Genomic DNA, 23,692 nt, shown 5'->3' with positions numbered 1-23,692 from the left:
CGAAATGATTCAAAACATAATGGTACGGAATCATCTTGCATCATTTGATCATATGTTCCATCTTCCAAGCCTTCATCTACAACTTGACATTCAATGGCATTCGGGAGCTACAAATATATATATGAGAAGTCTTGAACAAGGATTTCATTGCCCTCAAGATGGTCCAGATCAAAAGTTATCAACGATTGATTTCCGATTGTACCAAATTTGTATATGATGAACTGAAATGAAGTAAAACAAAGAGGCAAAGATCCTTCACTTACTTCAAAATTTTCTACACTTCCCTCCTCACTTCCATAGCTGATATGCATCGGTTTATCACTGTATTCGATCTGTTGAAAGTGAACTTCCTCCTTCCACGAACCAGCTGTTGCTTTTTCTGCAAGACTAGCTTCTGTTTGGAGAACATAATCATCATCATAATAATCAAACTTAGGGAAATAATCAGTATAAAACACATCATCAAGCATATATGTCAGATCAACATATCTCTCTTCTGCATGATGATTTATAAAACAATCATTATCAGATATATGACAACTGGGATAAGAAATAAAATGTTTTGGATCAGCCACTTGTTCTTCTTCAATCAGCAAGCCATGGTCTTAAACATCATACTCATTCCTTGTGGTGATATTTTGCATCATCTCTTCCACCGCACTTACCAAAAATGTCGAGCTTTACCTCTAAATATGTTGATTCCTCTGGATCTATGTTCTTCACCTCTTCTTCATTCAACTTTTCCCTTCTGATCAACAAATTGTCCTCTACATCTACTGCCTTGTTCTGCATCTCTTCAAGTGTTGCAAGGTTCCTGTCTCTCAGCTGAAACTCCATTTCTGGATCAAAGGCATCTCGATAGTGCAAGAGAGCTGAATAAGGAGGAGGTCTTATAGTAATAGGCATTGAACAATAAACCTGGTTAAATTTGGTAGAAAATTGTTGTATTGTCTCCCCTGGCTATCTTTTCAGTTGGTTATACTCTTCTAGAATCAAGAAAGGGCTCTGTCTAACCACCCACTTGTCAAGGAAAACTTTGACGAACTGCTGGAAATCTGGGATGCTCACATTAGGCAGGGTTTTGAACCAACTCTTGACTTTTCCTTTGCAAAGAAAGAGCAAAAATCCTAATACTGACATCCTCTTCGTCAACTTCAAAAAGGTCAATAAAATACTTAAAATTCAATACATGTATCTCAGCAGTGATGTTGTCACATTCACCATCAAATCTTGGTAAATATAGGTAATGATTTTTAGGGAAAGCATGGGATATAGGAGGTAAAATCAGAGGCTTGTATCTATCCGAAATTTTACAAGGTATAGGAGTATATACAAAAGCTGTAGAATTATTCTTGATCTCTTGAGGCTCATCAGTTTGATGATGGTCATCATAAGATTCGAAAGAAGGGTCTTGATCAAGATCAAAGGCATGCGAATATTTTGTATTCGCAATCTTCAAAGGGAAGGAATCACATGCAGGTCTAGGATATTTTCTCAAATACAATATATTTTGTAAAGCCTTCTTGAAATTCTCGGGAAAAGAGAAGAAATAATTCATAACAACGAACATAATGTCTTGGATGAAATTCCAACTTGAATACCTGATCTTTCCATATTGTCCTTTCATGTTTTTGCTGGTTAGGTTCATCCTCTAGTGGAGTCCTTGGATCTGATCTAAAAACTGTTTTGGAGTTGCCAGGTGAATGATTTCACCCTTCCTGTGTCTGATCATTGTCCACCATCAACAATCAGATCTAAACTTGATACATTTTGCTGAGGAACATAAAACTATGTCCCCAGTATGGTCGCCACTATGTTATCACCTGGATTGAACCTCAGGCTCAAGCAAAGCAATGCTAGGGTAACCACAAAACACACTTAGCCAAGTAGCTATCCCTACTAGGCCAAGAGGGGGATCTCTCTGTAAGTATCTCAGCCAAGATGACTGGATCGGGTAAAGGATGTTAGGCTAGGTATAGTAGCACGAACTTTTGATTTGGATTTTGAAGGGGTTTTGCCGGATCAGGAGGAGCTGGACAGTTTTGGTCTATGGAACTAGGTCAGAGTTGTAGGGTGTTCAATGGGTCAAGGTAGGCATAGGCTTTAACACTCAAGAGCTTGATGGGGTGAGATTTTTTAGAGTGGTGAGTGTTAGACTCAGTCTTGTCAGTCTTCTGTCAGAGTCGAATTCACCAAGGTTCATTTCTTGTCATTTGCAGTCATCAATTACCAATTTGGTCAAAAAGGGTCATTTTAATCCTTGAGTCCAGGGTTTTGTCTCCAGAAGTGTTCACTAATGCTTGTAGGCCAAAGAGAGCTTCAATAAGGTTTCACTTCAAGATCCACATTATTAATAATGCTGAAGGACGGTTCTTCTTCAAAACTCTGTTTTAAAGAAGAAATTATTAAGTTCGTTCAATACATGGTTGATAAGGTTTTACAGCTCTTCAGGCAGCCCTACAAATCTTGCTAGGTTCAACAGCCCCTATCCCTGAAAAATCAAAAATAGACAAAACATCATCAGTACAAAGAGACAAAGCAAGATCTACAGGGGTTGGAGTGGGATTTTTCAAAGCTAATCTAGTTATATCTCATATCAACAAGTGTATGACTGAAAGCCCCTAGGCAACGTTATGCACAAGAAAATTCATTTACTCAATACAGTACCAGTTTTCCTTTATTGAAGATGGACCTGTAGACAAAGCAAATGAAATACTATTGGAAATGAAGGGAACTTTTGGACCACATGATTGTAGGCTACTATGTATTAATTCTTCACAATCAAATGAAGAGATCTTACCAGAAGATATCTGGACTCCTTTTGTTTCATCATCTTTGATAATTCATCATTTGACCAAATTCTAGGCCACTGTTTCAACAGAAATGACTTGCAACAGATTAATGAATTCATGAAAGAATTTTCTGTAAAGAATATTATCCCATACATGCAGCAAAAAATGCACTCCTTGAATCAACGGGTTTCAGCAACAAGGAAGGGGTTGAAAACTCAGTTTAAAAACCTTTGATGGCATAAGGGGAAGGATGATACTGCTGATGTTTCAAATGGGTCCATCTACACATTTAGTTTGATAGAGTCTCAGATCAGAATTTTGGGAGACTATGCCTTTATGTTGTGTGATTATGAACTTGCTCTTTCAAATTATCGATTGTTATCCAGTGACTACAAGATTGACAAGGCTCGGAAGCGTTATGCTGGTGTTTAGGAAATGATTGGACTTTCATTATTTATGCTGGATCAATCAAGAAAGGAAGCAGAGTATTCCATGGAAACGGATTTTACAACTTATCAGAAAATAGGTGCCTCAGGTCAGAGATATGCCACAAGATGTGCACTTTGGTGGTTGGAATTGCACAAAGCTAGGGGGCAATTCAAGCAGGGAGCCCAACAGATAGAAAGAGCACATCAGGAGGGGTCTTCAGTATCAGATCGACAGTAGTTTCTTGGTACAGCAGGAAGCAGAGATCTGTGTGGATGAGGATGATCTTGGTCGGGTTTTTCGGGTCCAAGCACATCAGGTACCATCATATCAGAGATTGTGTGCTGCGGAGGATCATGTTACTTTCGTACATTCCAACGGAGGATCAGGATGCTGATATTCTGACGAAGGCTCTCACCAGGAGAAAATTCGAGTACCACCGAGGCAGGATAGGGGTTGCTGATAATCCATATCTTGTCGAGAGGGAGTGTTGAGATTGCAACAAGATGATGGAGCTTAGTGAAAAGAGTCGCCTTCACTAAGTGGGCCCGCAGGCTATTTTTGGCGCAAGTCTATTTTTAGACTATGTCTATTTTTAGACATATGGATCATGTCTATGTTTATGGATGATTGATCAAGTTGGGAAAATAGATGGACTTCTATTTTTGATGAAAGTGTGAGTGATCACAGTGTGAGTGATCAAGTCTATTTTTAGACTGGCTGTCAAAAATAGAAAAGTCAAATATTATTATCTCACAATAATATTTGGACTATAAACTTAATCTTATTCTCTTGGAGCACTTCAGTTTGAGCTACGGAAGTGGCACATGCAGCTGTCAGAAGGAAATTCGTTTTTCTTATGAGTCAGTTGAGTTGTTGCATGCATGACTTCAGTTAGAACTCAAGTGAGTTGAGTTTAGTGGACTGGAGGTACAGTTGATGGAGTTGTGTTCAGTTTAACTTAGTTAAACTGGTTGTAGTTAGTCTAGCTGCAGATAGACTAATGATGAGTTGTTAAACTAATTATTAACTCATAATACAACTAAAGAATACATCAGTTAACTCAGTTGCATGTCAGTGCATGTTCAGTTCAACAGGGACAGGTGGTAGAGAATCAGATTGCTATCAGTTGTGACTATAGTTGTGCATCAGATCTTGCACAATCAAGGGATTGAGTATGCCAATGAGTTTGCTCACGTATTTGGCCCACATTTTAGCCTTTGCTCACGTCCACAAAGAGTGAGTGACTATTTTGCAGGTGAAAATCGAGTTTGGGAAGCAATTCTCATCAGTTCTTGAGCAGGTATTGAGCAGTGGAGGCAGGCAAGCAGTGGAAGAGATTTGGAGATCAGATCTGAGCTGTATTGTGTGTAACAGAGGTGGAGATACTTGTGAGAAGTATTATGCTGTGTAATGTTACATGACTCAATCATTAATATACAGATAGTGTGGGGTTTTTAGCGAGATGCTTTCCCCGTGATACATACTGTGTTAATGTGTGAATGCTCTTGATGTTTTATTGTTATTGATGCTGCTATATTCTTGATCAACGTAGAGGAGCTTATGTATTGTGTATGTTTTCCGCATTAGTACATGATCAGGATAATCTCCATTGAATATGTGTTAAATTATTCAAAATTTCTACATGGTATCAGAGCAGCTTGATTTGTAGAAGAGATTTTTACAGGATATCAAGCGAGGGTTGATCGGAAGCAGTTGAGTTGGTTGCTGGTGGAATTCGAATTTGCAGCAGTGTTTTCTTGGTGACAATGCAGCGATGTCTTTCAACGGATTGCGATTGGAGTATGCTCTTGAGGGCAGCTCAAACTATATTGCATGGAAGGACAGGATGGAGGCAGTATTGGATGATAACGGGCTGAAGGAATTCATAGATACGGATATCCCAAAGCCTACTGATGCTACTCAAGCTGATGCTTGGCAAAAGAAGATCGCAAAATGTCGAAGAATTCTGTTGGAGGGCGTGAAGGATCACATTGTGTCCAGCCTCCATGGAAAGGCTACTCCATATTTGATGTGGAAATCATTAACAGAATTATTCCAAAGCAAGAGCGATCAGAGGAAGCTGGCGCTCAAAGATAAACTCAGAAACATCAAATGCGAGAAGGGAGACAGTATTCCCAAGTATCTCACGAAGTTCACTCAGTGTCGAGATGAGCTGGGAAGTGTGGGGGTTACTGTCGATGATGAGGACTTGGTGAGCTTGGCTCTCCTTGGTCTTCCGAAGAGTTGGCATTCCTATCAGGACTCTGTCAATGGTCGGGAGAAGTTGCCAGGATGGGAAAGACTATGGTCAGATCTTGTGCAGGAGGAGATCAGGCGGAGTACCAGGGAGGGATCTTCGTCAAAGGGAACTGATGAAGAGAATTGTGCTTTGGCTGCCAAAGCAAAGAAAGGGAAGAGCAAGAAAGCTTCTCAGTCTGGTGCGAAAGGCAAGAAGCAGGATATGTCCAAGGTGAAGTGTTTTCACTGTCACCAGCATGGACACTATGCCACAAATTGTCCGCAGAAGAAGAAGAACAAGCAAGCTGCTGGATCTGCAGGGGGAGAGGCTTTAGCTTCTCAGTTTGAGCTTGATTTTTCATTGATCGCATGCTTGGTTTCAAGTGTGATGGGATCAGTGTGGTTTCTGGACAGTGGTGCGTCTTTTCACATGACGGGAGATAGAGATTTGTTCTCTGATCTGGAGGACAAAGATCTTGGAGTGCACATCGAGATGGGTGATGATGGTAGATACAGTGCGACTGGTATCGGTACCATTTCCTTTGAGAGGGAGTCTGGTAAACCCTTTGTATTGAAGGAAGTCATGCATGTTCCAGGATTGAAGAAGAATCTCATCTCAGTGGCGATGTTAGAAGACAAGGGGTATGATGTTGTTTTCAGCGAGGGAAAGGCCTTCCTGCGTAGCAAGACAACTGGTGAGACCCGGAAGATAGGGGTTCGAGTGAGGAACCTTTATCAGTTGCATGTAGATGGATGCGCAGCAATGGCAGGCAAGGCAGAAGGATTGGTGAGCCGGGATGATGGCGAGTTGTGGCACAGGAGATTGGGTCACCTTCACCATGGAGCCTTGAAGATACTGCAGCAGATCACTACAGGGCTTCCTAAAGGCACACTTGCGCAGTCAGATCAATGCAAGGGGTGTACTTTGGGGAAGTTTGTGAAAGCCACCTTTCACGAGAAGGATAGTCGCGCCACGACGATCCTTGAGAGAATTCACACAGACGTGTGTGGACCTTTCTCAGTTGCTTCGACAGCAAAACACAGGTATTATGTGATTTTTGTTGATGATTTCTCTCGTAAGTGCTGGATCTTCTTCATGCAGAAGAAGAGCGAGACATATTCAAAGTTCTGTGAATTCAAAGCACTGGTCGAGAAGGAGTCGGGGAAGAAGGTGAAGGCTCTTAGGAGCGATAATGGTGGTGAATACATCTCGGACGAGTTCAAGGATTTCTACAAGGCAGAAGGGATTCGTAGAGAGCTCATAGCTCCCCATAACCCACAGCAGAACGGGGTAGCTGAGCGGAAGAACAGAACGATTGTGGGTGCTGCACGGGCAATGTTGCTTGATCAGGGCCTACCCCTTCACTTGTGGGCGGAAGCATGCAATACAGCAGTTTATGTGCAGAACCGTTGTCCTCATAGGATACTTGGCATGAGTACACTTGAGGAGACTTATTCTGGTAAGAAGCCTGATCTTTCTCATTTGAGGATTTTTGGTGCTAACGTTTACATGCATGTGACGAAGGATGCCAGAAAGAAGTTGGAACCAACTGCAGAGGTTGGGATATTTGTGGGGTACACTGATACGCCCCACAACTATCGTGTGTATTTGCCAGATAGTGGTAAAACTGTTGTGCGACGGGATATAAAATTTCAGGAGGAGAAAGCCATGAAGTGTTCGCTTGAGAGGGAGCTACACTTGCATGCAGATGAGGAGCTATTAGTTCCTAAGGATGAGCTTCAGGACGTGGATCAGCCACAGGACGAGGTTCATGGAGTGGAAGAGACCACTCATGCAGCGCCAACCATCAGAGGGCGAAAGCGCTTGACAGAAGCTGAGCGACTGGCTCAAGATGCAGAGAAAGTTGTAGGACCACCTACAGCCCAACGCAGGCAGAGACAGTCACCTGATCGGTACACTGGATACATGGCTCTTATGAGCAAGTGTTTTGTGACTGAGCCATCCTCTTTCGAGGAAGCTGTGGAGGATCCCGCATGGGTAGACGCCATGGTGGAAGAGTATGATTCTATTGTCAGAAACAGTGCATGGGAGATTGTTCCTAGACCGGAAGGGAAATCAGTGGTAGGTTCGAGATGGATCTACAAAGTTAAGCAGGCAGCTGACGGGAGTGTGGAGAAGTACAAGGCAAGATTTGTTGCCCGAGGCTTTTCACAGATTGAGGGGATCGATTATGAGGAGACCTTTGCACCTGTCGCAAGGTATTCTTCCATACGGACGATTCTTGCTCTCTCAGCGCAGATGGGATGGCACATTCATCAGATGGATGTGAAGACTGCGTTCCTCAACGGAGTCATTGAGGAGGAGGTGTACATTGAGCAACCCGAAGGCTTTGAAGTCTTCAGCAGCGAGTCGCATGTGTGCAGGCTCAAGAGAGCGCTGTATGGGTTGAAGCAAGCACCACGTGCTTGGTACACACGGATAGACAGCTATTTCACAGGACTTGGATTCTCCAAGAGCGAGGCGGATCCGAACCTATACCAGATTGTGGTGGAGGGTAAGTTGCTTATCATTGTACTGTATGTTGATGATTTGATTCTAACGGGTGATGAGCTGTTGATACTGTCATGCAAGAAGGATCTTGCTACAGAGTTTGAGATGAAGGATTTGGGCCTCCTTCACTATTTCCTAGGATTGGAAATATGGCAGCGCAGTGGTGGACTGTTTGTTTCTCAGGGCAAGTATGCTCGGGAGATACTGGAGAAGTTCAACATGCATGGCTGCAAGCCTGTTGATACTCCTCTTCCTGGAGGTTGGAGGAAGGAGGATGCCACTTCGGGAGAAGAAGTGGATGCCACTGTTTATCGACAGTTGGTGGGGTCGCTGATGTATTTGGTCAATACACGACCTGATATATGCTATGCAGTTAACCAGCTTTCACAAGCTATGGTTAAGCCTACCAAGCTCTTCTGGAAGGCGGGCAAGCATGTATTGCGCTACTTGAGAGGCACATTGGGATATGGTTTGTGGTACAGACAGGAGGATGAGGTGAAGCTATGTGGCTTCACGGATGCAGATTGGGCAGGGAGCCCAACAGATAGAAAGAGCACATCAGGAGGGGTCTTCAGTATCAGATCGACAGTAGTTTCTTGGTACAGCAAGAAGCAGAGATCTGTGTGGATGAGGATGATCTTGGTCGGGTTTTTCGGGTCCAAGCACATCAGGTACCATCATATCAGAGATTGTGTGCAGCGGAGGATCATGTTACTTTCGTACATTCCAACGGAGGATCAGGATGCTGATATTCTGACGAAGGCTCTCACCAGGAGAAAATTCGAGTACCACCGAGGCAGGATAGGGGTTGCTGATAATCCATATCTTGTCGAGAGGGAGTGTTGAGATTGCAACAAGATGATGGAGCTTAGTGAAAAGAGTCGCCTTCACTAAGTGGGCCCGCAGGCTATTTTTGGCGCAAGTCTATTTTTAGACTATGTCTATTTTTAGACATATGGATCATGTCTATGTTTATGGATGATTGATCAAGTTGGGAAAATAGATGGACTTCTATTTTTGATGAAAGTGTGAGTGATCACAGTGTGAGTGATCAAGTCTATTTTTAGACTGGCTGTCAAAAATAGAAAAGTCAAATATTATTATCTCACAATAATATTTGGACTATAAACTTAATCTTATTCTCTTGGAGCACTTCAGTTTGAGCTACGGAAGTGGCACATGCAGCTGTCAGAAGGAAATTCGTTTTTCTTATGAGTCAGTTGAGTTGTTGCATGCATGACTTCAGTTAGAACTCAAGTGAGTTGAGTTTAGTGGACTGGAGGTACAGTTGATGGAGTTGTGTTCAGTTTAACTTAGTTAAACTGGTTGTAGTTAGTCTAACTGCAGATAGACTAATGATGAGTTGTTAAACTAATTATTAACTCATAATACAACTAAAGAATACATCAGTTAACTCAGTTGCATGTCAGTGCATGTTCAGTTCAACAGGGACAGGTGGTAGAGAATCAGATTGCTATCAGTTGTGACTATAGTTGTGCATCAGATCTTGCACAATCAAGGGATTGAGTATGCCAATAAGTTTGCTCACGTATTTGGCCCACATTTTAGCCTTTGCTCACGTCCACAAAGAGTGAGTGACTATTTTGCAGGTGAAAATCGAGTTTGGGAAGCAATTCTCATCAGTTCTTGAGCAGGTATTGAGCAGTGGAGGCAGGCAAGCAGTGGAAGAGATTTGGAGATCAGATCTGAGCTGTATTGTGTGTAACAGAGGTGGAGATACTTGTGAGAAGTATTATGCTGTGTAATGTTACATGACTCAATCATTAATATACAGATAGTGTGGGGTTTTTAGCGAGATGCTTTCCCCGTGATACATACTGTGTTAATGTGTGAATGCTCTTGATGTTTTATTGTTATTGATGCTACTATATTCTTGATCAACGTAGAGGAGCTTATGTATTGTGTATGTTTTCCGCATTAGTACATGATCAGGATAATCTCCATTGAATATGTGTTAAATTATTCAAAATTTCTACAATGTCTACTTTCATATCTCTAGTGAGGAACCAAACTTACGTGCAGGTATATTGCTGGAGCAGGCAGCCTATTGTTATCTATGTGCAAATCCACGCATGCTCAGGAAATTTGGGTTCCAACTTGTCCTTGAAGGAAATTGCTACACTATATGTGGACAGCGGAAACATGCCATTAGAGCATATATGTGTGTTCTTCCTGTATTTGAAGGCGATGGATGGTATGTTGTTATTAGGAAGTCAGAACTGGCCATTCAACATTTAATGAGATTACTTGCATGTAGTCATCAGTCAACTATAACTTAGGAAATTTTTTTGGGAGATTTCCTGCGTGTTTTTGAGAGTGTTGGTAAAAAAAGATGAAATGTTCAAACTAAAGTTGGCTGCCGTTAATATGACATCACTAAGAATTCATTTTGAGGATCACCACACATATGCCTCTTCTCGAGCTATTCTTTTACTATAAAAGACATGGCAATATTTGGAGGAAGGATTAGTTCCATCGCCATCCCCAACATCAAGTAATTGGTTAGATTCTGCAGCAAGGCCTTCTTCCAAATCTTTGAAAGGAAAAGATAGCAATATTTGTATTGCTAGAGAGGCTATAAATGTGGAGCTTGAGTTTAATAATCCTCTTCATATCCCTATTTATATATTTGCAGTTTCCCTCATATGTGATTTCATTCCTGAAATGATGTCGGAGAACGTTGGTGTTGGTCATCATGGAGAAAAAGAAATTGGATCTGAAATTGCGCTATCTAATCATAGCATCGATGAAGAGGGGGACATATATGATTGTGGTGTTTCTTCATTGGTTTTACCTAAGGAGGCTTTTAGTCTAAAAGGAGGTCAAAGTATGATGGTACATTTAAAAGTGACTCCTAAAATGGATGGTTCCTAGCATACGTTGACAGTTATTTGTATATTCTGAGTTCTGTTCAATACAAATTCAGTCAGGGAAAGTGTACGGTGCCCAAAATTATGCTTCCAGAAGACATTAGACTATTTCAATTTAAAGCTTTCCATTCCTAGCATACCAAGCTCTTTGTGCATATTAAGGTTGATACTCTTCCAAATCCACGGCTGGAGATCGTTAGTGTTCCGAATCAAACGTTCAAAGATGGAGCAACCTGTCATGCTTACGATGAGAGCACAACAATTCAATCACAAATAAGTAATCAAACTATGGTGAATGAAGTTAGATTGTACATTGAGACTTTTATGAGTGAGATGACGAAATGGAAAAATGATTTGAAGCAACTTGGGACCAAAGTTAAAAAGCGTGAGGATGAATTGAGGAAATTAGAAACCAATTTAAGTGAATTGAATATTTCTCTGAGTGACTTGAAGGCAGCGCAATGCATATAACAGGAGGTGCAGCGCACTCAGGGCGCGCGGTGCACTGGTCAGAGCACGCGGTGCATACAGTCCAAAGGGTTGAATTTGCTTGAAATTTCTCTAGCTCATACAATGCGTGGATTTGCTAGCTCTAGGGCGTTCTCAAATAGCCCCATGCTGAAACATTAGGATCAATGAGGACGATACAGTTGCAAGCTACAGTGAACTCTATCATGTTCACATGCGCCCATATGTGGATGCCTTGGCAAAGGGAGTATCCACTATCATGGCATCTTACTCGAAGCTGTAATGGAGCGAAAATGCATGCGTGCCATTATCTTCTAACTCACATCTTGAAAAACACAATGGGATTCAAGGGATTCGTCATTTCAGATTGGGAAGGAATAGATAGTATTACCTCACCACCAGGGGTAAACTATAGCTACAGTAGTTCTGCTTCAATCAATGCAGGCATTGACATGGTGAAGGTCCCTTTCAACTTCCAAACATACATTGATGAGCTCACAGCTCTAGTGAACTCGAGTGCGATCTCCATGAGCAGTATAGACGATGCAGTTAGGAGAATTCTAAGAGTAAAATTTGTCACTGGTTTGTTTGAGCAGCCCATGACAGACCGCACCTTATTGGGCATGGTTGGAAATCTTGCACATAGAGAGCTAGCCAGAGAAGTTGTACGCAAGTCTCTCATTCTCTTGAAGAATGGGAAAATGCCTGAAAAGCCATTATCGCCTCTTGACAAGAATTCTCCGAAGATACTTATAGTAGGTAGTCATGTGGACAATCTGGGGTACCAGTGTGGAGGATGGACTATAAGCCGGAAAGGAAACTATGGAGCAACAACTATAGGAACCACCATTCTGGATGCCATAAAACAAGCCGTCAGTCCGTCAATCGAAATAGTATACGAGCAGAACCCAAATTCAAATTTCACTAAAGGGAAGGGATTCTCTTACACCCTTGCAGCAATCGGGGAACCTTCATATGTGGAAAGAGGGGAAAATAAGACCAACCTGACCATCCCTCTGGGGGTAATCGACGTGATCAACAATGTATGTAACGACGGTTTTCCATGCCTGGTTATTTTGATATCGGGGAGGTCGTGGGTGGTGGAAACCTACTTGAAACAGAATGGACACGCTCGTAGCTGCATGGTTGCCTGGAAGTGAAGGGTAGGGCATTGCGGATGTTATATTCGGAGATTATGATTTTCAAGGCCAACTGCCCAGAACGTGGTTTAAATGCATGGCATCAACCGTGTCAGAGAAATGAGCTATGTATCCTATTTTGTCTTCAGTGGCAATTCAAAGGGAGTTACACCAACAAATTTCACCTCCTCATTGGCCATCAGCAAATTCAAAGCATGAATTTGTAACGCTGCCCCTTGTACATACGGCTGGCTTTTTCATCTTTTGTCGATAATGATCAAACAATCCCCGTTTTGAGTCGGTTCATTTCCTCATGGCAGAGTTTATTTATGGTATGAGAATCATTTTGTAAAAGGAAGAGTAGAAGGTTTAGGATTTTGGATATTTGGAAGTTGGATAAAACTATGGCAAGGATTTTCATCGGGGATTTCATTTGAAAGATGACGACAACTATTGCGATCGAAGATGTGCGGAGAGAAGTTAAGATTTTGAAAGCATTGTCAGGGCATCATAATTTGGTTATATTTCACGATGTATGCGAGGACGACAACAATGTCTACATTATCATGGAATTCTACGAAGGTGGGGAACTGTTGGATAGAATATTTTCCAATGGTGGAAGGTTCTCAAAGGAAGATGCCAGGGGTATTTTTGTGCAGATTTTAAGCATAGTTGCCTTTTGTTACCTTCAGGGGGTGTTGTATCGTGATTTAAAACCATAGATGAAAGACTGAATGATATTGTAGGCAGTGCATATTATGTAGCACCATGTTACACAAAAATATCGTCACCATGATTATTTGCAGTCAGTATGGGTCTATCATCATTTGTACTGTCCTCCTAAGCAAGTCTCAGACCTCAACTCTTCAAATAAAGCTTTGAAAATGAGAGAGAGACATTAAAAATCAATGTAACTCTGGTTCTGCACTTTCTCTCATGGTCACCTACGGTCCCGCACCTTATGTGTACAAAAGCTGCGGACCTGCCCGCTCTGTCCCTAACGGTGTAGGTGCGGAACCCTGTGAAAGTCAAAAGGCACAAGTTTTACCTTAAAAAAACTCACTTTGGGTTAATTCTAGAGGTTTCTAGAAGGAATTTTGACGTGGATTGTTCGCTCTGAGGTGGTTCATGCATCCAAAAAGAGAAGGAGCTAATCCCTTGAGGAGAGGAGCTATCCCTTTGAAGGAGGGCTTTATCCCTTTGAAGGAGGACTTAGTAACCTCCCTCAATTGCACTATAAATACAGGCATTGGGCTGGTTTCTAGAGAAGTTAGAAGCTGAACATTTTTAAGGGTAAATGCTAATGAAATCAAGACTTCCTAGTTAAGCCTAAAGAGGAGAGATCACATACCTTTTTTGGTTTCATTGGGGAGTGAGTGAAACTTGTCAAAGTAGAGGAGACTTCTTGCTGGACCCTGGGAGGAGCTTCTACAGTGTTAAGGCAAAGGTTGTAAGGTTCTTCTTCTTTTGAATTAATACAATCAAACTCATTTTTCTCAACAAGTATCTTATGTTATTTGTTTCATGGACTCCTTGACTTTCATGTTAAATATGTTTTGATTCAATTGGCTTTTCAGGTGCTATTTAATTTGTTTGCCTTGTTTGTGTTTGCAGATTCGTGAAAAGGAGCTCATTTGGATCAAAGGAGCGAGGGCATCCACAAGCTAGCGTTGGACCTAATGTAGGCCCTAAAAACACTTGTTTGCTATTGTTCATTAAATCATATTTAGAGAAAGATAGTGTCTGGTTGGTTTGCTTGTCATTAGGTCTTCTTTAGATTCTAGGAAGGTCTTTCTTGTCTGCAAGATCGACTTATTCCGTGTGACAAAATGGCGACTCCTCTGGGGAATTGATTGTTTTCCTTGTTTATACTTTGACCTGAGAAACTCTATTTTTGTTTCTATTTTTTACTTAATGAATGTGGTCCGTGAGGAATCACTTTTTGCATCAACCTCGGATTTAACTATGTTTTCTGAACTTGTTCACTCTGATGAGAAAATTCGTGAAATCCTATGTGTAGATGATTTACCATGGGAAGATCTCCATCACAGATCTTCATTTTTACCTGAGGATGATCGTTTTGAAAATGATTTCTCATCAATTTTTACAACCGAATATGTCAAGGAACCTCAGAATCCAATGCAACATCCCGATTCAGAGTTAAACTTGGGAAACATCTCTCGAACTATTCCTATTGACATTTCGGTTAAGCCCGGAATTGTTGAGAACATTCATATAGGTGCCTCGTGTACAGATAACGAAATTCAATTATATAAGGCCCTATTTCAAGAATTCCGAGACGTGTTTGCCTTGTCCTATGAGGAAATGCTAGGAATTGATCCGTGATTGTTGTTCATGAGATCAAAACTTACCCGGACGCTAAACCCGTCCGGCAACATTTGCGTCAGATTCACCCACGAAAAGCTGCTGCAATTAAAGTAGAAGTTGAAAAATTGTTGAAAGCAGGTTTCATTTATCCGATCCCGTTAACGGATTGGGTATCGAATATTGTTCCGGTTAACAAAAAGCAGGGAACAATAAGAATATGCATCGACTATAGGGATATTAATCAAGCCTATCCAAAGGACAGTTACCCAGCTCCCTATATCAATCAAATCATTGACGATTGTGCCGGCAGCGAAATATTCTCCTTTATGGACGGTTTTTCCGGATACAATCAAATCAACATTCTACTTGCCGATCAACCAAAAAGGGATTTCATTTGTCCATGGGGGACATTTGCTTATTGAAAATTACCTTTTGGGCTTAAGAATGTTGGAGCAACTTTTCAAAGGGCGATGTCTTATGCGTTTCATGACATCAAGCACATTGTGCAACCCTATCTCGATGATTTTCCTGCTCATTCATTACATCGAGATGATCACCTCGTCCATTTACAAGCAATCTTTATGAGGTGTAGGCATTATCGTATTCGGTTGAACCCACACAAATGTGTCTTCTATATAGAAACGGGTCGATTGCTGGGGTTTGTAGTTTCGAAAGCCGGCATTCGCGTTGATCCCTCGAAGGTCGAAGCTATCATCAAATTGCCTCCTCCTTCGAGTCTTCGCCAACTCCAAAGTTTGGAAGGGAAAGCAAAATTTTTATGACGATACATTTCTAACTACGCCGAGGTTACAAAGGATTTTACCCAGTTGTTGAAGCAAGACACTCAATTCTATTGGGGTGAGATAGCTCAGAAATCTTTTGATGCACTCAAACACGCGTTGACCCATGCACCGTTGTTGCATCCTCCCAACTACAACCGGGATTACTTCTTGTATCTCGCCGCTTCTCATTCCACTATTGGAATGGTCTTAGCTCAGGAAGATGAATCAGGAACTGAAGATGTGATATATTACCTTAGTCGAACGTTAAATCCGACTGAGCTAAAATACTCACATGTGGAGAAATTGGCATTGGAAGCCGTTTAAGCTGTCCAACGTTTTCGTCACTACATTCTACTACGTAAAACTACGGTAATTTCGTATTGCAACCCTATGATCTACATTTTGACCAAGCAATTGCTAGGGGGCAAGTACTCTAAATGGATCGTTATCCTACAAGAGTTCGACTTGGAATTTGAGAAATCTAAGTCTAAGAAATCTTTAGTTTTTGCGGAGTTAATGTGTGACTTCCCGCGTGCTGACACGGAAACTGTGGCGGAGGAGCCCATTGCGAACGAATCCTTGTTTCTGATCAGCACTTTAGATCCGTGGTATGGGTATATCATCATTTATCTCCAGACCCAATCCTTTTGGCCAGAAATTTCAAGTTTAGAACGTTGGAAAATTCGATTCCAGTCCCAACAATTCAGAATTATTGGAGATACTCTTTATCACCATGGGACGAACTTTGTTTTTTGATGTTGCTTAACTCACGAAGAAGCTGAAAGGGTTCTAAATGACTGCCACTCTGGAGCGTGTGGCGGTCATATGTCTGGGTATGCCACAACCCAAAAGATATTGCACGCTGGCTACTTCTGGTCGTCTTTATTTAAAGATTGTATTACGACGGTCCGAAAATCCCACAACTGCTAGATTTTTTATCGTAAGACGCGTGCTCCACCTGCTCCTCTCCACCCTATAATTGCCATTGGTCCTTTTGCCAAATGGGGTATCGATTTTATTACATGTAACCCTCACTCGTCCGGCGGGCATGCGTATATCATCCTTGCGGTATATTATTTTACTAAGTGGGCTGAGGCGATAACTACATTCGAGGTAGACGGCAAGACAACTGCAATTTTCATTTTAAATCATATAATTGCTAGGTTTGGTGTCCCACAAGCGATAATCACTGATCATGGGCATCATTATCGAAACGTTATAAAAACCAAACTTATAGGCCAGCTTGGTTTACGTCATGATAGTTCAACCCCTTATTATCCACAAGCGAATGGTCTAGTTGAGTCTATCAACAAAGTTTTAGTTATCATGATCCGACGAATCACTGGGATTCATCGATTGAATTGGAACAACATGCTATTTTCAGCGCTTTGGGCATACCGAACTTCAGCAAAAACATCAACAGGGTTCACTCCTTTCCAACTAGTCTATGGTTTGGAAGCCGTGTTACCCATTGAATGCGAAATCCTGTCACTGCAAATGGCCATCGAGTTACTTCCAGCCACTTCCGAAGAGGAAAAGCATTTGTTATACTTGGCTCAATTAGATGAGAATCGACGTGATGTTGCATTGGCGATCGAGACTCACGCAAAACGAATGAAAGCTCAGTATGATCGAAATGTGACCCCTCGAAATTTTTCGGAAGGAGATCTAGTCTTAGTGTATGATCAAGCTAATGATAAATTAGGCGCTGGAAAATTCGTTCCTATGTGGCATGGTCCCTATGTTGTCAAGCGAAAGATAGCCAAAGGGGCTTATGAATTGGTAGACTTTGATGGGGACTCTTTGGGTAAACCCAGAATTGGCCTTTACTTGAAGAGGTATTATGCTTAAAAGAATGGGTATGGAGATTTTTAGTTAGGATAGCTTTTCTTTCTAGTTGGTGTGTTTTAGTTTAAACAGTGTGCTTAGCTTAGAGAGTGTTTTTTCGTCATTATTCCTGCTTATCTTGGTTTTAATCTTGATATTGCAGATGTCGATGCCTCTCCAAACATACATTGGTTTCGCTGATGGTGCTTGTCGTAAAACACAGAACATCTCTTCCGCAACTTGGGTTATCTATTCACCCTCTAACGAGTTAGTATCTATGCATGGGGTAAGCCTCAGTCAAACAACGAACAACATTGCCGAGTACAGTGCAGTGATTGAGTTATTGTCTGAATCTATTTCATTTGGGATTCAGAGTTTGATAGTGAGGTTAGATTCTGAACTCGTTGTATTACATCTTAATAGAGTGTATGCCATTAGAAATCTAGTGTTATTAAGATTATTTTTGAGAGTGCGTCTCTTGGAACATGAGTTTGATTACATTGAATATCAGCATATTCCAAGGTCTTTAAATACATTAGCAGATGAAATTGCTTCTCGAATTTTAAATAGACATTTGCAATAATCATACATGTGAATTTAAAATCATTCCATAACACGGTTTACAAGATAAGCCGGTAATAGTGATATATATATATATATATATATATAGGAGTGTGTCAAAAAATACATCATCCTCGATCATAGGTTGAAAAACACCTTATGATCGACAAAAATGATAAGTACAAAAAACAAAAATGTCACATGTGCCCACAATAGGCGATCATCCTATCACTGGTGATGATCTCTATAAGAAACCACTGCACGGGCCACCTTGCAAAGGAATCTCCTAAAAGGTCCCGGGACTCCAATCACATAGCGCTGAAGTCGACGAGGAATGTCATCTATAGTGGTCTCAGGAATATCTCCTGTCAAGCGCTCGAGATGACCCTCCAACTCGGCCAAAACCTCTGTTGATTCGTCCTGTGGGGCTGGCGCGGGTGCAACTGGTTGCCTCCTCTCGAAAGGCCAGAGAGCGGCTGGTCGCTGTGGACCCACATCTGCATTTGAAATTTTTACTATCAGTTTTGAGACGATGGAAAAACAAAAAAAAAATAGGAAAATGTTGAAAAGGATTTTACCTGACTCATCCCACTGCTCTCTTGGTGGAAGAACCATGTCTGGTTCACCACGAAAATCTATCCCAGCATAAGGAAAGTCCTGAATGGAAAATACCTGGTTTTCCAGCCATTGGAAATACTCAGGTTTGAACCGAGCAACCCATCGCATCAGTTTGGGCTCTCAAGGATGCCCAGCTCCAATAGTAAGGTGCTATGGGAACAGCATAGGAACCCTCTCCAGGCCAAAACTCACGACCAAAGCCCCATAACCAAAGGTCTTTAGTCGTCCGTTCTTGGCCCTGGTCAGTTGGCCTTTCACATTGGCCAACACAACATCGCACCAGTTGAAGATGGTGCCTCGAAAGAAATCAACTGCCATACGCATCTGGGATCTGGTGGCAATATGTAATGCGGCAGCTCCGCAAAGTCTGGTGACAGTAAATGCAATCACCATGAGTTCAGGACGGGATATGGTCTTTATGTCTATCCCTTTGTCTCTAGCCTGGCTGTTGCAGTACTCTAGCCGGAGGTTATCGACATACTGGCCACCTGGCCTAGCCCCGTGCAGAGTCAAGTCTTCGCCTCTCTTAGGCAAACCGGTCAAGAAATACATGTCCGCCGGCTCGATTTCGAGCTGGTGGCCACCAATGAAGAAGCACTGGTCCTGTATGCTCCATCTATCAACCAGCCACTGTAAGAAATCCACTTGAGCCCTCATGCCAGGAATGGCCCAGAATTTGTATAATTCGCACGCCCTCAAAGCATCAAGTGAAGGCTGATGATTCCATGCAGCAGCATCCACATCCTCGTGCTCTTGTTCACGCCAATCTAGCATGATGTACTTTCTGCATCAAGTATAAAGATTAATTAAATTGCTAGAAAATGTTTTGATTGGTCCATTTTTGAGAATTTTTGGGTTCAAAACCCTTGCGGCGGGGTACGCACCCTCCGGGTTAGACACAGTGCATGGGTCCGCAATTTTTCTACACGGAAGGTGCGGACCCCGAGCTTTTTCCCAATGGAGAAAAAGTCGGGGTCCGCAGGCCCACAATGGTAAACCTGCGGGCCCCCGCGCGCGGGTTTTGCGCCTAAAAACTCTCCCAAAAATGAAATGAAGGACTAAAACAAAAAACTAAATGGTTGAAAATGAAGAGTAGGATGATGTGGATTACCTGGAGAAGACGGCGCTCGATTCCGACGGTTGGATTTTCCACAATCTTCACGGGAAGTTTTATGAGCAAAAGCACTATTTTCTCACCCAAACTCAAACAGTAAAAATGAATTGACAAAGGCCCTTTTTATAAGTTTTTTGAGTAAATAAATCGCAAATTTGTTTATGTTTCACTTTGAAAAGGTATTTTGCGACATTTTTATCCATTTCAAACAGGTATGAGTAATGTTTGTGTTTTTGTGCAGAATAAAGGATTATTTAGGTGAAATTTACCATTTTCAACAGAAAAACATGTAGAGTCATCTTTAAGCTCTTTTCTGACTCCTAAAACATGAAAAGATTACCGAGTGTTTCTTTTAAACTCGTTAAAACGGAATTAAAAAGACGGTCCCCTTACAACTCTTTTCTAACCGTAAAAACATGAAAAGGTAGCCGGATTTTTGTCGTTTCAAATTCGATATTGGTTATAAAACGATGTGTCATCGATCGCTTTTTTACTTTTTCGGGTCAAAGGCACTAATGACGAAAAGTACTCCTTGGTCGTAAAAGATCAAGCGGTTCTCTCAAGTATTATTTTATACTTTTTCGGGCTTGGGAGACACAAATTTATGAAAAAGGACAACCCTGGAGTCTTCTTATGTTTTTCAAACTCTCTAAAATTGAAAAACGCCGAGTTTCTCCTATACTGGACTTGTTAAAATTTCACAGTAAAGGACCTGTTCAATTACAAATAGGAATGAACCACTCCTTCTTAGGGTTTGAATTTAAACTAAGTTGGACTCATCCAAAGGATGAGCTTATAATCAAGCAAATGTTATCCTCCTCAAGCTTGTCAAAAATAAAGAGGTACTTGCCAGAAATGGTGGGGGAAAAGAGAGAAAAATGAGCCTGTTTGTCATACTTTGTAACCACTCTTGAACACGGCACTTTTATTCACCTGGGTTGGGAAATCCTTTGCCTAACAGTTGATCAAACCACATTGAAAGTCTTCAGCCGATTTTTGGGTATTAACTTTGGGTCAATTGTCACTGAACCATCTGTCGTGTCGTTATGTGTTCAAGAGGTCACTACCAATAAGCCATTCATCTACAAAATATCTGTCATCCATCTTGACCATCCCTGAGTCAGTCCTTGCAACTAAAATTTCTTCAATTTGATCTATGATTTCGTGTTGTAGGCTTGCCTACGACGGATCGCTTTCTATCGACATCAGCTCATTATCTAGAAAGATGATCTAGGAATCGTCAGTACCTTGAGATCTTCATGCATCAATGGCAGATTTCTCGCCTTTGACGACAGTTTACATCATTGACTTTCGATAAAAGGATTCCGTGACATGCTCGACGTCAACACATTTATTCGCATCTCATGGATTGTACTGGGTACTTTGAGAGCCATTGACATCACTGGTGGTTTCTCTCACGCTTGTTAACGGTTTACATCATTGACTGGTAATCAAGTGGTTTCTACCATGTTCGACATCAACACATTCATTCGCATGGATAGAATCATACTATTTCGGGAAGTAGAAATGAAGACCCTGGATCTAGTTTCAATAATCCAGGCTGCAAGGAATTTTGTATTCATTATATAATGAACTATTCATAAACAGATGGCTGCATCCATACTATGTCCACATGAGTCTATACTTGTGATGTTTTACAAGATCATTCCTGTATCAGAGCAGTAGTTAGTTTTTCTAGTCAGTTTTGATCTGAGCATGGGAATGCCTACCTCAGCGATGATATGATCTCATATATATATTTTGCATTGAATGTTTTTACAGGTTCCAACTGGGTTCTCCACAAGATGATCCTCGAAATGGTAAAGTACTTCACTCTTCCTAAATGATAAGAAATCCTCATCTACTACAGACTTCGCACTTTAGGGGGAAATCTGTTACACAAAAATATCATCACCATGATTATTTGCAGTCAGTATGGGTGTATCATCACTTGTACTGTCCTCCTAAGCAAGTCTCAGACCTCAACTCTTCAAATCAAGCTTTGAAAATGAGAGAGAGACATTAAAAATCAATGTAACTCTGGTTCCGCACTTTCTCTCATGGTCACCTGCGGTCCCGCACCTTATGTGTACAAAAGCTGTGGACCTGCCCACTCTGTCCCTAACGGTGTAGGTGCAGACCCCTGTGAAAGTCAAAGGGCGCAAGTTTTACCTTAAAAAAACTCACTTTGGGTTAATTCTAGAGGTTTCTAGAAGGAATTTTGACGTGGATTGTTTGCTCTGAGGTGGTTCATGCATCCCAAAAGAGAAGGAGCTAATCCCTTGAGGAGAGGAGCTATCCCTTTGAATGAGGGTTTTATCCCTTTGAAGGAGGACTTAGTAACCTCCCTCCATTGCACTATAAATACAGGCATTGGGCTGGTTGCTAGAGAGGTTAGAAGCTGAACATTTTTAAGGGTAAATGCTGGTGAAATCAAGACTTCCTAGTTAAGCCTAAAGAGGAGAGATCACATACCTTTTTTGGTTTCATTTGGGAGTGAGTGAAACTTGTCAAAGTAGAGGAGACTTCTTGCTGGACCCTGGGAGGAGCTTGTACAGCTTCAAGGCAAAGGTTGTAAGGTTCTTCTTCTTTTGAATTAATACAATCAAACTCATTTTTCTCAACAAGTATCTTATGTTATTTGTTTCATGGACTCCTTGACTTTCTTGTTAAATATGTTTTGATGCAATTGGATTTTCAGGTGCTATTTAATTTGTTTGCCTTGTTTGTGTTTGCAGATTCGTGAAAAGGAGCTCATTTGGATCGAAGGAGTGAGGGCATCCACAAGCTAGCGTTGGACCTAAGGTAGGCCCTAAAAACACTTGTTTGCTATTGTTCATTAAAGCATATTTAGAGAAAGATAGTGTCTGGTTGGTTTGCTTGTCATTAGGTCTTCTTTAGATTCTAGGAAGGTCTATCTTGTCCGCAAGATCGACTTATTCCGTGTGACACACCAGAAGTCCTTCACCAACCATATAGTATGGAAGCAGATGTATGGAGTATTGGTGTGATAATGTACATCTTATTATATGGTAGTCGACCTTTCTGGGCACACTCTGGATCAGGAATTTTTCGTGAAGTTTTGAGCACTGAACCTAATTTTGATGATGCACCATGGCCTTCTATCTCTCCCGAGGCTAAGGATTTTGTGAAAAGGCTTCTTAACAAAGATATATGCAAAAGAATGAGTGCAGCTCAGGCCCTTTCTCATCCATGGCTTTGTGGGAAATATGTAATTCCATTAGATACTACGATGTACAAACATGTTAAAGCTTATCTCCGCTGCTTACCATTCAAACATGTAGCTCTCAAGAATAAGGAGTTGATGTGACCAAATGGTTCCAGGCACTGGTGAAATCATTAAGAGAGGACGAATTGGTGTACCTCAGAGCTCAGTTTAAGCTCCTGCAACCTGATAACGATGCCAGGATTTCTCTAGAAAATTTTAAATCAGCTCTAATGAGAAATTCGATAGAGGCCATGAAAGAATCCAAGGTTCCAGATATACTAAATTTGATGGATCTGTCTCTAATTACAAAAATTGGTTTCAGACGGCAAAAGGGAAGGTGAAAGGTCAAAAGCCCAATTAAATGAAGATTACCTGCGGGAGCCGAAAAATAGGAAACGATGGTCTATTTCTGACTTCAGTTACAATTTCAAGGGATTCACACCTACAGATGTCACTTTTTCAGATCCGAGCAAAATGTAATGCTACTCCTTTAGCGATGGATGGCTTTTCATCTTTAGTTAGTAATGATTAAATCATCCCATATTCTGAGTCGATTCAATTTTTTTTTGATAGGGTGAATCTATTTATTATATGAAAAAATCATTTGTATAGGGGGCTGGTATTTTTCTGAGGAAAGTGTGGGAGGAAAAAACCCAGCGCTTCATTGTATAGATTTGACAGAGAAATAATTGAATGATACAGCTCTGTTTTATGAGATGCTTGCAGTATGAATTTAGCATGTGTTTCTTCCCCTATTTCATATG

General features: G+C 41.3%; 2 pseudogenes; both read left to right on the top strand.

Annotated features, from left to right (window-relative positions):
• LOC149221805 (uncharacterized) overlaps positions 1-10,866 on the top strand; it is a 98,264-nt pseudogene extending 87,398 nt beyond the window's left edge.
• A 2,043-nt stretch (positions 10,867-12,909) lies between these two features.
• On the top strand, positions 12,910-23,269 carry LOC149221804 (CDPK-related kinase 3 pseudogene; annotated as a pseudogene).
• Positions 23,270-23,692: the final 423 nt, after the last annotated feature.

This window comes from Pinus tabuliformis, chromosome Q (genome assembly GCF_031772625.1).
Source record: "Pinus tabuliformis cultivar Carrire ecotype Pingquan chromosome Q, CPIR1, whole genome shotgun sequence".
NCBI lineage: Eukaryota > Viridiplantae > Streptophyta > Pinopsida > Pinales > Pinaceae > Pinus > Pinus tabuliformis.
Note: the sequence above shows the minus strand (reverse complement) of the source record. Positions and strands in the feature narration are given on the sequence as shown.